This window comes from Chiloscyllium plagiosum, unplaced genomic scaffold (genome assembly GCF_037043375.1).
Source record: "Chiloscyllium plagiosum isolate Xiang-an unplaced genomic scaffold, Cpla_swu_hap1 HiC_scaffold_21, whole genome shotgun sequence".
In the NCBI taxonomy this organism is placed as follows: Eukaryota; Metazoa; Chordata; class Chondrichthyes; order Orectolobiformes; family Hemiscylliidae; genus Chiloscyllium; species Chiloscyllium plagiosum.
Genome location: NW_028270159.1, coordinates 48799505 through 48813603, shown reverse-complemented (window position 1 = coordinate 48813603; position 14099 = coordinate 48799505). Strand labels below are relative to the sequence as shown.

At 43.7% G+C, this 14099-nt stretch overlaps 1 long non-coding RNA gene across 1 annotated transcript in view; it reads left to right on the top strand.

Moving 5' to 3' along the window:
- Positions 1 to 2929, top strand: part of LOC148146142 (uncharacterized) — a 30383-nt gene extending 27454 nt beyond the window's left edge. Inside the window, exon 3 of the long non-coding RNA XR_015760742.1 lies at positions 2770 to 2929. This is a non-coding gene — a long non-coding RNA (uncharacterized LOC148146142). The remainder of the gene's footprint in view (positions 1 to 2769) is intronic.
- The last annotated feature ends 11170 nt before the right edge of the window (positions 2930 to 14099 follow it).

Sequence of the window (14099 nt, the reverse complement as noted above, 5' to 3'; positions counted from 1 at the left end):
CTAGCTGGTTTGATGGTGAGGCTGCGGTTGGAGCGGAGGGAGTGGAGGGATGCGCATTGTGAGGGTGAGAGAATGGAGTGGGTGAGGGGGGTGGACAGGTTGAGGTGGTCTATGTCACGGCAGCAGTTGAAAATGAAGATATTGAGGGTGGGTAACAGACTAGCATGGGGTATCCAGGTGGGGTGTGTTAGAGGCAGGAGAAGGGGTCCTCAGAGGATGGGTGGGAGTCTTGATGGAAACAGTAAGCCCAAAGGTGGAGGCAGCGGAAGAAGTGTTCAATGTCACAACGCATGTCAAACTCATGCATCCGGGAGCATGATGCGATGAAGGTGAGGCCTTTACTAAGGATGGATCGTTCATCCTCCGTGAGGGGGAGGTCTGGGGGGATGGTGAAAACACAGCTGGGCTGGGAGCTCACTTCCCCCCCCTCCAAAGGATCCTTCTACAGAAATTTATCTGTATTTCCACACACGTCATCTACTGTATCCGCAGCAACCAATGTGGTCTTCTCTACATCGGGGAGTCAGGTCACCAACTTGCGGATCATTTCAGAAAACATCTCTAGAACAGCTGTGGGGCTGGACCTCAAGTGGGGGCGAAGACTGTCACTGGAGTGGGTGTGGTTATAGGATCATGACTGACATCACCAATGGAAGTGACACTGGCCACAGGGGTCGGGGGGTTCTCGGATGTGGGACCTTCGGTGGTATCCGTGGGGGCGGAAGTATGCAACACATGACGTAAGTGATGTTGTCAGCTGAATTCCAGTGAGTGACATCATTGGGAGCGGAAGTGGCGTGACACATGACGTTGGCAACGTCGTTGTCAGTGTTTCGGTGAGTGACGTCACTGGGAGCAGAAGTGGTTATGGCAGCGGCCATCTTAGACACCTCCCTTCCTAGACCTCTCTATCTCCATTTCTGTCGACCAACTCAACACGGACATTCACTATAAATCCACAAACTCCCACAACTACCTGGACTACACCTCCTCCCACCCTGCCTCCTGTAAAAACACTATCCCCTACTCCAATTCCTCCACCACATCTGCTCCCAGGAAGACCAATTTCACCTTAAAACATCCCAGATGGTCTCCATCTTCAAAGACTGCAATTTTCCCTCCAACGTGATCAGTGATGCCCTACAGCACATCTCCTCCACTCTCACACCTCTGCCCTTGAACCACACCCTCCAATCGCAACAAAGACAGAATTCCACGGTCCTCAGCTTCCACCCTACTAACCTCAGGATACATTGCATCATCCTCATCATTTCCGCCACCTACAAACAGAACCTACCACCAGAGAAATTTTTCAGAGAGATCATTCCCTCTACAACTCCCTTGTCAGGTCCATGGCCCCCAACAATCCACCCTCATATCCTGGGCACCTTCCCTTGCCAATGCAAAAAGTGCAAAACCTGTGCCCACACTACCCCCCCTCCAAAGGATCCTTCTACAGAAATTTATCTGTATTTCCACACACGTCATCTACTGTATCCGCAGCATCCGATGTGGTCTTCTCTACATTGGGGAGTCAGGTCACCAACTTGCGGATCATTTCAGAAAACATCTCTAGAACAGCTGTACTACCAACCCCACCGCCCTGTGGCTGAATACTTTAACTCCTCCTCCCACTCCACCATAGACATGCAGGTCCTGGGCCTCCTATTTCCCTTCCCCCACCTCATCCTAGTTTCTAACCTCCAGTAACTCGACCTGTCCGGACTTGTCCGACCTGCCCAGCTCCTTTTCCACCTATCCACTCCACCCTCTCTTCCCTGACCTATCACCTTCATCTCCTTCCCCACCTACCTATTGTACTCTATGCTACTCTCTCCCCACCCCCACCCTCCTCTAGCTTATCTCTCCATGCTTCAGGCTCTCTGCCTTTATTCCTGATGAAGGGCTTTTGCCCGAAACGTCGATTTTGCCTGTCCTCGGATGCTGCCTGAATTGCTGTGCTCTTCCAGCACCACTGATCTATAATCTCCTACCCTAACTACCCGCTGCCTGGAGGAAGAATGCGTCATCTTCCACCTTGGGACCCTCCAATCACATGGGATCAATTTGGATTTCACCAGTTTCCCCATTTCCTGTCTCTCCCACCCAGTGGTCAAGCACTTTCTTGCATATCCTGTAGCAGATGTGTCACATGTAAGGCTCAGTGGCGGGGAGGGGAGTGGAAACTGGTGAAATCCAAATTGATCCCATGTGGTTGGAGGATTCTAGATGCCATTGTTATAAGTATTGCTTAGCGATAATTGATGTATTTAGTAGATGGATGAAAGCTTATCCCTGTACTGACTGCACAGCAAAATCTACCTGTAAAAATCTACTAAGGGAAATCATACCCAGGTTTGAAATGCCAGTAATGGTCTCTTCCGATAACGGCTCACGCTTCTGTGTGGAGCTAAACAAAGAACAATGTAAGAGTCTGAATATGAATCAAAAATTCCATTGTGCCAACCAATCCCCAATGGGAATTGTAGAAAGAGCCAATGGTACTTTAAAAGGTCAGCTAAGCAAGATGGTAGAGGAAAAGACCTTAATTGGCTGCAAGTACACCCAATTGCCCTTTTTAATATGAGAACCATGACCCAGAAAAAGACAAGATTCTCGACGGCTGAAACAGTATATGGAAAGCCCCTGAGGACTCTCTGGTCTGCACCATTGGTGGCCCAACAACCTGTTGATGTGCATGTCATGGCAGAAGAAATGCACAGATACCTGATTAAGCTAACCAAAGCATTGCAATCTTGTCATCAACAGGTCAAAGAAGCCTATCGGATACCAGGGAAGGAAGATGAAAGATCTCCAATGTTTAACGACATCAACCCTGGTGACTACATACTATTGAAAGACTTTAATTGGCACCTTCTGGCAGAGCACTTTAGGGAACATCTCCAGGACATCTGCACCAACTAACCCCACCAACTTCAACTTCAACTCTCCCTCCCAGTCCACCAAGGACATGCAGATCCTGGGCCTACTCCACCGCCATTCCCTCACCACCCGACGCCTGAAGAAAGCCTCGTTTTCTGCCTTGTGACCCTCCAACCCGTTGGCATCAATGTGGACTTCACCAGTTTCCTCATTTTCCCTCCCCCCACCTTACCCCAGTTCCAACCTTCCAACTCAGCACCACCCTCATGACCTGTCCTACCTGTCCACCTTCCTTTCCAACTCAATTGCCCACACATTGAAACTAATGAACAAAGAAACACAGGAGACCTGGATGATGACACTTCAGAATCGATTAGTGATAGACTTCCTCCTTGCTAAAGAAGGAGGCACTTGTTCTGTCATTGGCCCACAATGTTGCACCTACATAAACAACTTCTCTAAAGACATTGTATATGACACAGATGTCATCAACAAAACGGGTCAAGACGCAGGGAAAGTACTTGCCCCACCATCGTCCTACTCGTGGATGGAGTCCTCCCTGCTGGCTATGCTCACTGTGCAGATGGTTCATGTGGGACACACTGATAATCCTTGATCTCATCCCAGGAATATATATTCTTGTCCGCATATGCATGAAATGAACTGTGCCATGCTCTTTGCTTAAGCCAAAGAAGAATCTTGTTAATTGACCTTTGTTCACTCCTGTACCTTCATGTCCTAACTTTTATGCCAAAATCAGGTATCTTTCTGACTCTGCTCCTCCAGATGATGACTTGCCAGATGGAGGCACTCGACTTGTTGAAAATACAAATGGACTGATTGGACTCATTGTACTTGTATACGCTGTATTATTATCATGAAATGATAAAAGGGGGGAATGAGAAAGCTTGTAGCCTTACATGTGACACATCTGCTATAGGATATACACGAAAGCGCTTGACCACGGCGGGGGGGCCCATTTTGTTCAGAAGAATTAAGGACATCTGTTCTTAGTGTCAATGGATCAGTGTAAATAAGGTGATAACATTTGTTCACTTGTGGAATGTGTGGCAGTACTTCCTTTTGACCCCGAGGGCTGGAAGCTGCACATATTTTACAGTTGGAGGTTGGATAACTGAATTTCTGGTTTATATTGAAGACTCTTAACAAAACTCATACTCAATAGGAAAGGAACTTGTAAGTTAATAAGCTTAATGGAAGATGTACGTAATAGAACAATACTATACATTTTCATTTATATCACACTGAGCAGATTTGAATTGATGAAGCTCAGCTCCCTAATCTTGACTGTTCTGGACTGTGAATGCCTCATTACCCTTACAAGCTAGGAAAACACAAAGGCTGAAACTGAGATAGTAAGAAAGTTGGAAGATGTTGACATGTGAGAGAGAGAAAGAAAACATTCTTCTGTAAATTACATTCAGTGACCCAAGGGTTCAAGGAACACTAGCTGAGAGAGAGGGAAGAAGAGACAGGACGGAAGCTGTGGAAAAGTTAACTCTTTGAGGTCTGATTTGAGTGTACACTTGCTTGTCATGGATTGAATGTTTGCGTGTTGTTCCCTGGAGCTCGAGATCCAGGAATATTATGAATACTTTGGGAATTAAGATTATTTTTAAAAAAGCCATTTTATAAAACAATGCTACTAGGCATGTTAGCTGAGTGAGGTTCTCTCATGATCTTTTCCACATAGTTTAGACTAGTCTCTCATTATGATGTACTGTTAAAAGGGAAGGCTATCTAGCCAAAGCAATTGTCCATTTGACCTGGCTTGATCAGGGTTTCCCACTTTGATGTGCATTAGTCAAGCATACTCAGACCTGTCAGTTAGTTTCTCTTCCACTACAAACTTTTGCCATTTTACTGCTGCTTATCTGATAAGGACATATGGTGTTTTTGTAATCTCAGTACCAATTTCTGTATAACAACAACTTGTTTGCAGCAACAAGGAGAGTAGCCTGAGAGAGCTCTTGGGGGGTAAGAGCTGGCTTGTAGGTATCTATGTTATAGTGTAACATTGATGCCAATGGTAAATAAAGGTAATAATTTAAACTAAACTGTATATAAAGAGTTTCATATTCCAGACTATGATCTCTGGGACAAACCAAGAGAGGCTTACAGGTCGAGTCCATTAGGGATTCCCTGAGCCATCTCGCATAGGTACTTTAAAACCACCTTATCCCGGACCCAACCTTCCAACTTGGTGCTACTTGTCCATCTTCCTTCCCACCTATCTGCTCCACCCTCCTCTCCGACCTATTACTTTCAGCCCCACCATCATCTACCTATCGCATACCCAGCTACCTTCCCCCCAGCCCCACCCCACTCCCATTTCTCTCTCAGTCCTCTTGGCCCACAGGCCTCATTCCTGATGAAGGGCTTATGCCTGAAATGTTGATTCTCCCACTCCTCAGATGCTGCCTGACCTGTTTGCTTTTCCAGCACCACACTCTTCAACTCTGATCTCCAGCATCTGCAGTCCTCACTTTCTCCTAGCTGAATGGAAGAGCAGACTGGATGGGCTGAATGGAGTCAAGATTGGAGTAGTACTGGAAAAGCCCAGCAGGTCAGGCAGCATCCGAGGAGCAGGAAAATGGATGTTTCCTAACCTTGACTCTAATCTCCAGCATCTGCAATCCTCACTTTTGCCTTGATGGGCTGAATGGCCTAATTTCTGCTCCTTTGTCTTACAGACTTGTACAGTGGGTCGAAGGGCCTCTTTCTGCGATGTAAAATTTCTACAACTCTCTAGGGAATTAGGCATGGCTTCAAAAACCAAATACTGGGAGGAGAGGGTTTGAATTTGGGAGAGTAGAGGGACAAAGCAAGAAGAAATTAAAACAATTTGTGACATGAGGGGATAGGGAGTATGTATAACTAAATCAACCGCTAAGACTAGAGGTTACAAAAATAATCAAAGGATAAAGCAAAATGCTCTGCATTTGAATACAGGCAGCAATCAGAACAAAGCAGATGAAATGAATAAATACTATCAAATAGCTAAGACAAAGACATGGCTGCAGGATGACATAGATTGGGGCCTGAATATTGAAGGGTATGTAACAGTTAGGAATGACAGGAAGCTAGAAAAAGAGAGAGGGTGTCTCTGTTAATTAATATTGGTTTAGCATGACAGAAAGGGATGACGTAAGCTCAGGAATGGAGGAGTAGTTTAGGCAGAGATGAGAAATGATAAAGGCAAGAAGTCACTCATAGGAGTGGTATGCAAGTTCCATAACCATAAAGAATATAAAGGAAGAAATAATGGGAGCCTGTCAGAAGAGTATGGTGATAATTATGGGGAATTTTAATTTACATACAGCCTGAAAAAAATGGATGTGCAAAGGTAGATTAAACAAAAAGCTCATAGAATGTTTTCAGGATAATTTCTTAGGAAAGTATGTTCTGGAGCCAATCAGACAGCAGGCTTTAGAAAACCTGGTATTGTATTTTGCACTAAGATGCAATTAATTAAAAAATTTGTAACAAAGCTGCCACCAGGTACAATGCTTGAAGGAGAGAGGAGTGGGACCAAGACTATTATTTTAATATAATCAGTTACTGTATTTGGATTTCCAGAAGCATTTGATAAGATAACTTATCAAAGATTTTTGGGAAAATAAAACCTTATGTTGTAGGGGATGGCATATTGGTATGGATTGCACTGAAGACAATTCAAAGGAAATGCACTTCACTGATTCCTGACATGAAAGTGTCGACCTAAGAACATAGAACATAGAACATAGAATAGTACAGGCCCTTCAGCCCTCGATGTTGTGACAAATTTTATCCTAAGATCAAACTAATCTACGTAACCTTCATTTTACTATCAACTATGTGCCCAGTCTGACTCTACTACCACTGCTGGCAGTGTATTCCAGAGGCTCACCACTCTGAGTAAAGAACCTGCCTCTGACATCTCCCCTAAACTTACCTCCAATCACCTTACAATTATGCCCCTTCGTGATAGACATTTCCACCCTGGGAAAACATCTTTAGTTATCCACTCTTGCACATCTTGTACTTGTCTATCAAGTCACCTCACATCCTTCTTCACTTCAATGAGAAAAGCCTTAGCTCCCTCAACCTTTCTACATCAGACATGCCCGCCAGTCCAGGCAGTAGCCTGGTAAATCTCCTTTGCACCCTCGCTCAAGCTTCCACATCCTTCCTATAATGAGGCAACCAGAACTGAACATAATCTTTCCAAATGTGGTCTAACCAGGGCTTTATAGAGCTGCAGCATAATCTTGTAGCTCTTAAACTCAATCCCCCTGCTAACAAAAGCCAACACGCCATACGCCTTCTTAACCCTGTCAACCTGGATAGCAACTTTGAGGGATCTATGGACATGGACCCTAAGATCCCTCTCTTCCTCCACAGTGCCAAGAATCTTGCCTTTAACCCTATAATCTGCATTCAAATTTGACCTTCCAAAATGAATCACTTCATTTTGTACCCTCTACCTGTCTTCACCTATCCCCACTTCACCACCCTGCTCCCACCACCTCCTTTATCTGCAGCTCCCCCTACACCCATCCCCAGTCTTGAAGAAGGATTATACTTGAAACGTCTACTTCCTCACCTCCTAATGCTGCCTGGCTTGCTGTGTTCTTCCAGATTCCTACCTGTCTGCTTTGAATTCCAGCATCTGCAGTTCTTTTGCCTCTAACCAGCCCTGCATCCTGTCAATGCCCCGTCGCAACCTACAACAGCTCTCCACATATCTACAACCCCACCAACCTTTCTAACCAATCTTACTAACCCATCCTTGCACTTCCTCATCCAAGTCACCTATAAAAAAATCACAAACAGCAGAGATCCCAAAACAGATGCCTGCAGAACACCACTGGTCACCCAGGTCCAGGCTCAATACTTGCCATCAACTGCCACTCTTTGTCTTCTATGGGCCAGCCAATTCTGTATCCAGACAGCCAAATTTCCTTGATCCCAGGCTGAACGTGTACTCGTCAAGAGTTTAGAAAAATAAGAACTGACTTGACTGAATCATGCAGGAAAGGCCTTATCGGTGTCTCTGCAAAAAAGGTGTTTCTCTAGAATCTAGAACTAGGAGTCACTGTTTCAAAATTAAAGGGCTCTCATTTAAAACAGGGTTGAGCCATTTTTTTCCTCAGAATGGGTCTTGAGTGTTTGGGGAGAATGTGAGGGCTGCAGATGCTGGAGATCAGAGCTGAAAATGTGTAGCTGAAAAAGCGCAGCAGGTTAGGCAGCATCCAAGGAACAGGAGAATTGACGTTTCGGGCATAAGCCCTTCTTCAGGAATGCTGAAGAAGGGCTTATGCCCGAAACGTCGATTCACCTGTTCCCTGGATGCTGCCTGACCTGCTCCGCTTTTCCAGCAACACATTTTCAGCCTTGAGTGTTTGGAACTGTCTTCTTCAAAAAAGTGGTAAAAGCAGAGTGCTTGAATATTTTTAAAGCTGAATTAGATAAGAAAGGATTTGGGGGAAAGGAATGTCGAGGAATCAGATCATTTTAATAAGATAGTTTTTTGAACAGTAAAGGAATTAAGGGTTATGGTGAAAGGGCAGGTAAGTGGGGCTGAATGGAGCAAAAAGATCAGCCATGATCTTATTGAAGGGCAGAGCAGGCTAAAGGGGCCAGATGACTTACTCCTGTTCCTAGTTCTTATGTATTATGTAATATTTCTCCTCTGTGTTTACTGTGGAGAAAGATATGAAGATTTGGAAACTGGTGGAAGTTAGTGGTGATGTCTTGGAGACAGTCAATATCACAGTAGAAGAGGTAATGGATGTATTAGAATGTATGAAGGTGAATAAATCTCCTGGTCCTGATTCGATATATCCAAGAACACTGCAAGAAGTTAGAGAAGAAATTGCAGGGGCCGTGGTTGATATTTTTGCATCATTGTTAGCCACAGATAAGGTCCTGGAAGACCTTACCTGTAGCCTAGATAGGTGGTACCGGGAGGGCAACAAATGTTGTGCCCTTATTCAAGAAGGGCTGCAAAGAAAAACCTGGGAACTGTAGACCAGTAAGTCTAACATCTGTGGTAGATAAGTTACTTTAGAAGATTCTTTGAGATAAGACATGCATACATTTGGAAAGGCAGAGTTTGGTTACGAAAAGTCAGCACGGCTTTGTGCATGGGAGATCATGCGTCACACATTTGTTAGAGTTCTTTGATGAAGTGACCAGGAAGGTTGATGAGCACAGGGTGGTAGACATAGTCTATATGGGTTTCAATAAGGCCTTTGATAAGGTAGGTTGCTCTGGAAGGTTAGATCGCATGGAATCCAGGGGGAGCTGGCAAATTGGATACACAATTAACTTCAATGGTAAATGGCAGAGGGTAATAGTGGAAGGGTGCTTGTTGGACTGGAGACCTGTGAATAGTGGAGTGCCTCAGGGGTTGATGCTGGGCCCATTGCTGTTTGTTATCTATATCAATGGTTTGGATGAGAACGTATAAGGCATGATTAGTAAGTTTGTAGATGACACTAAAATGGGCGGTATTGTGGACAGTGAGGAAGGTTATCATAAATTGCAGCAGGACATTGATCAGCTGGGGAAGTGGGCCAAGAAATGGCAAATGGAGTTTAATATAGATAAGTGTGAGGTCCTGATTTTGGAAAGTCAAATCAAAATAGGAGTTTCATGGTGAATGGTAAGGCCTTAAGGAGTGAGGTAAAACAGAAGGATCTTGAAGTTCAGCTGCACGGTTCTCTTATTCAAGAAGGGCTGCAAAGAAAAACCTGGGAACTATAGACCAGTAAACCTAACGTAAATTACTTGAGGAGATTCTGAGAAATAAGATGTACATACATTTGGAAAGTCAGGGTTTGATTAGGAATAGTCAGCATGGCTTTGTGCATGGGAGATCATGCCTCACAAATTTGTTAGAGTCTTTTAATGAAGTGACCAGGAAGGTTGATGAGCACAGGGTGGTAGATGTAGTCTATACTGATTTCAGTAAGGCCTTTGATAAGGCTCCACATGGTAGGTTGCTCTGGAAGGTTAGATCGCATGGAATCCTGGGGAGCTGGCAAATTGGATTCACAGTTGGTTTAATGGTAGAAAGCAGAGGGTAATAGTGGAAGGATGCTTGTCAGACTGGAGGTGTGTGACTAGTGGAGTGCCACAGTGCTCTGTGCTGGGCCTATTGCTGTTTTTTATCTATATCAATGATTTGGATGAAAATGTATAAGGCATGATTGGTAAATTTGCAGATGATATTAAAATAGGTGGTACCGTGGACAGTGAGGAAGGTTATCAGAAATTGCAGTAGGACCTTGATCAGCTGGGGAAGTGGGCCGGGAAATGGCAAATGAAGTTTAATATAGATAAAGGTGAGGCCTTGCATTTTGGAAAGTCAAGTCAAGGTAGGAGTTTCATGGTGAATAGTAGGGCCTTAAGGAGTGTAGTGGAACAGAGGGACCTTGGAGTTCAGGTGCACAGTTCCCTGAAAGTGGAGTCACAGGTAGACAGGGCAGTGAAGAAGACTTTTACAACACTGGCATACATCAGTCAGGGCATTGAGTATAGAAGTTGGGAAATTATGTTGCAGTTGTACAGGACATTGGTGAGGCTGCACTTGGAGTATTGTGTTCAGTTTTGGTCACCTTGTTATAGGTCTTCCTGCTGCCAGCCAACCATCTTCAAGGCACAAGTCAGGAACGTGATGGAACAATCCCCACTTGCCCAGAAGATCGCAGCCCAAAGAACACTGAAGAAGTTTAACGGGATCCAGAACAAAGCAGCCCGCTTGTCCAGCAACCCATCCACCACTTTCAACAGACATTTCTTCATTTCTGATCCCATGTGGCAGCAGTGTGCACTATCCACAAGATGCAACGCAGTGTCCCACCAAGTCTCACTTTGCATACTCTCAAACTACACCATTCCAAAGGACAAGGGCAGTAGATGCAAGGGAACACCATTTCCTGTAACTTCCGCTCAAAGCCACAGTCCATCCTCAGTTGGAATCGCATCAGTATCCATTTATAGTCACTCGATCAAAGTCCTGAAAGGTCCGCACCCACCCCCATTGCCCCACCCCCCACCCCAAAGCAGCAGTGTGAATGTCTCTACATCCCAAAAACGTCAAGAGAAAGCAGCTTCCACATATTAAAAAAAAGTAGATATGTTGATTAATATTCAAAATCAAATAAAAGTTATGGGTGATTTGGTTTTGGGAAAGCAGTTAAGTTGTGTGTGGGAGCACTTCTGGTTATAAAATAAATTAAAGCAGACCCTAGTGTCCACTGGAAGGGATACAGTGCTTTATGTCCCCCTCCAGCTCCATTTTGATTTATTCCCTTCCTGGTCTTCCTACCACTTCCTCACTTTAATGGTTTGCATTGCCTGTACTGTGCTTCATTTGTAAATTTCGAAATGGCAACATGGGTGATTTACTGGTGACTGTTCATGGTTAAAAAATGTCATGGTCATTTAGTGGTGGGAAGGTTGTTTAGTTGTGGGCGATAACATTTCTGGATTTAAAAAAGCAAAAAAAGCAGACCTGTTATGAAAAAAGAATTTAAAAAGCAGACCTGGAGGGTGGTAAATAGTTAAAAACAAAAAAAAAGACATCATGGTGATTTGATGATGGGAGAAAAACCATTCAGTTGTGTGAAAAACAATAAGACCCACAGGGAGGTGATGACCTAGTGGTACTATCGCTTGAGACCAAGGTAACATTCCGAGGGCTCAAGTTCAAGCCCTGCAACAGGCAAATAACACAGGCCTAGCCAACAACACCCACACCTTGGCTGGGGCTAACCAATGTACACCACAAGTGGTGGCTCTATTTTGGTGTTCAATAATCAACAATGTTCCTTTTCAGTCAGGCTTCCTCAGTTGTTACAGAGCCAATATAGTTCGGCTAATATAGTTAGACTTGTGAAACAAAACCTCTAATACTGGGGTTGAACTAAAATAAAAATCAAGGAGAGATCCCAATACTTTACAGGCTCTTGTGATGCAGTGGTAGCATTCCTACCACTCAGCCAAGAGGCCCAGGTTTAAGTCCCATCTGCTCCAGTGTTGTGTGATAATATTTCTGAACAGGTTGATGAAAAGGTATCCAAAGAAACAGTATGTGTGGAGTACAAAATAGCAGCTTGTGCACCAGTTGAGTTCAGTACCATGATTTGCCTGTTGTCTATGCTCCTCTTGAAAATATTATAAAGCAGACCCACACAAAAAGAAAGCAGCCCAGAAGGTCTTTGTGTCACAGTGGTAGTGTCCTTATATAGAGCTGCATGTGTCTGGGTTCAAGTCTCACTTGCTCTACAGGTATATAGTAACATCTCTGAACAGGCTACTTTAAAAACAAAATAAAACACGCTCAGAAGGGGCACCAATGCACTTTGGTAGCATCCCTTCCTTGCTGCCAGCAGGCATAAGTTCAAGTCCCACCTACTCCAGAGGTGTGTAATAACATCTCTGAATAGGTTGATTAGAAAATATCTTAAAGCAGGCCCAGATAGAAAAAAAAGCAGACCAGATGTCTTTAGAGAGAATTGGGCACCACAGGGCGTGAAGTACTGTATTTCCCACTCCAAATGCATTTTGATTTAGTCCCTTCCTGCTTTCTCAACCTCCCCTTCACCTTTTAATGGTTCGCATTGCTATAGCGGGCTTTGCATGTTAATGTCCAGCTGGTGACAGGGATGATTACTGTTCATAAATGGAGAAAAAAAAAGCCACTGTAAATTGTTGATAGAAAGAAAAAATTAAGTTTTGCAGAAGAGAATGCCTGGATATAAAATAATAAAGCTGATCCACTGATTTACTGGTGGTGGTTCATATATGGGTTAAAAAAAAAAGGTCATAGTGAGGGGGCACCGAGGAAGAAAAAAAATTCAGATGTGTGTAACCGCATTTATGGATAACAGAGCCAGGGATGGATCTGCAGTACTGTCTGTCCTTGGCTGCGACTAGCCTACGTACGCCACAAGCGGTGGCTGTATTTTGGTGTTCAATAATTACCAATGTTCCTTTTCAGTCAGGCTTCCTAAGTTCTGACAGAGTCAATATAGTTAGGGTAATATAGGTAGACTTGTGAAACAAACTCTGTTTTACTGGGGCGTGTACTACACACCTTCAAATTATAGAAAGGAATTTGAAGACGGACTCTGTGGTCCAAATAAAGGAACGTGTACAAAAACAAGACAATTATTCTGGGATATTTTAATTAACCACTTATCAATTGGGAAAAAAATAAGAAAAAAATTGAGAAAATGGAATGGAATTCTGCAAAACACTCCTTGATCAAACAGTAACATTCGACACAATGTGTGAAATAATTTATTTTCATGGAAAAGCAGGAGTAATTATCCCCTGACTGGGATTCCTATAGATCAATTATATGATTAAGGATACAAATTTACTGAATACCAAAGACTTAGTTGACAAGGTCATTTTGAAAAGATAAATTATTGAAATGAATGGCAAAGGTGGCCGTTATTCAGCCCTTATGCTTGTAATATCCAGTCAGGTGCCACTTTCTAGTTCAGATGATTTTTTTTGCCTGTTTTGGACATTTTTAAGATTTGATATCTCTTACATGAAATTGAGCGTGCAACAGAATGGCCAAATCTCCAAGATTGCCCTGGGAACAAAAGATTAACATTCTGAGCATTGCTGTAAGCAACACACAGGGCAAAAAAAGACTTGTGGTATTGTGGTTTTTGCCACTGATGGATGCCTAAAGCTATTTTACAACGTACTGTGGCCACTGTTGTAAATGTAGGAAACAAAACACCTCACTTGCATACAACTCACTAAACATCAGTTAGATAATAGTCAGGCCATCTATTTCTGTAATGTGGGGGAAGGCATGAATACTGGTCAAGATAGCTTCTTTCAAATAGTAACACGCTATCTTTTACATCCACCCAGGCAGACTGATGGAACCGTGATTGCATCTCTGACAGTGTAGCATTCCTTCAGTATTGTAATGGAATGTCATCCTACATTTTTGTGCCCATGCCCTCAGGTGACCTAGGGATGTTGTGATTCAAAGGGGTGTGTGTTACTATCTGAGTCATGGCTGACACACTTAAAAAGTATGGCAATGGATAAAATTAGTGGGCCTTCTAATTTTCTTTGAAATCACTTGTCAATTAGCAAGTTTGCAGAAGATTTGTAGCTTAGGTTGAGGGTCTGGATGTAAGTTTGCTCACTGAGCTGGAAGGTTCGTTTTCAGA